Source organism: Pipra filicauda, unplaced genomic scaffold (genome assembly GCF_003945595.2).
Source record: "Pipra filicauda isolate LSUMZ 115617 unplaced genomic scaffold, ASM394559v2 scaffold156_size1729456_pilon, whole genome shotgun sequence".
In the NCBI taxonomy this organism is placed as follows: Eukaryota; Metazoa; Chordata; class Aves; order Passeriformes; family Pipridae; genus Pipra; species Pipra filicauda.
The window spans coordinates 901,751-902,679 of NW_024104062.1; the positions used below are offsets into that span (position 1 = coordinate 901,751).

At 52.6% G+C, this 929-nt stretch overlaps 1 non-coding gene across 1 annotated transcript; it reads right to left on the reverse strand.

Annotated features, from left to right (window-relative positions):
- Nucleotides 1-540: 540 nt before the first annotated feature.
- TRNASTOP-UCA lies at nt 541-627 on the reverse strand. The gene has a single exon. It is a non-coding gene; the product is annotated as a tRNA-Sec (tRNA).
- Nucleotides 628-929: the final 302 nt, after the last annotated feature.

The window sequence follows — 929 nt, forward strand, 5'->3', positions numbered from 1 at the left end:
GGTTGGGGTCTCATCTTAATTAGAGGCTCCACAAATCATCCACTGGAGTTGTTGCAACAGGGTATCATGAAATAAATGCCTTCTGCTTGAAGAATATGTTTTTTAGCTTGATGCTAACCTTTATTTTTCATGGGGCTGGGTGACATTATTAGCACCCATGCCTACTGCTGAAGTGAAGCATCTTTTTTGTGGTGTGGGTGGGAGATGGGTTATCGTCAATATGGAGCAGAGCTAGAGAATGGCTTCTGTTATTTACTTTTTTCTGTTCTTGTAGAATGTGTGACACTGTTTAACAAAGATATGCTAAACAGAGAAGAATCCAATTAAAATCTAGAATTGTCACCCAGGCATGCTTGGGAGATTTCCCTTCCTTTGGCTGTGCTCAGCACAGTCCAGTGATGTGGGAGAAAAGTGAAAAGAGAGTAACTAAAGTGTATGGGTGTGGTGGTAGGTCTGGAGGAGGTGGAGTGTGCTGTGTTTCGCCTCGGGGGCTGGCTGAGGTGAAAAGGTATGCAGTGGTAGTGGCCCGGCCTTGACTGTCGCCCGAAAGGTGGAATTGAACCACTCTGTCGCTAGACAGCTACAGGTTTGAAGCCTGCACCCCAGACCACTGAGGGTCATCCGGGCAACTTTGGGTGTGTACTGACCCCCTATATAAAACCCCGCCGCTCTTTCATCCTAAAGTAAGGGTGAGGAGTGCTTTCCATCAGGATGCACCTTCCGCTCTTTCCTGAGGGGGTACCGCTCCGCATTAGCGACGGCGCGGCGGTGGCGGGAGAGGAGCGGGAGGTGCAGCCCCCGTCGCCATCCCAGGAGCACCCTGCGCGGTATGCAAATAAAGGGGCGTTGATTGGCTGCCCGGCGGGGGGCGGGGCGAGAGGCGCACCGGGAAGGGTCCCGGGGCGGCGGGTGAGTCACGGCGCTTCCCA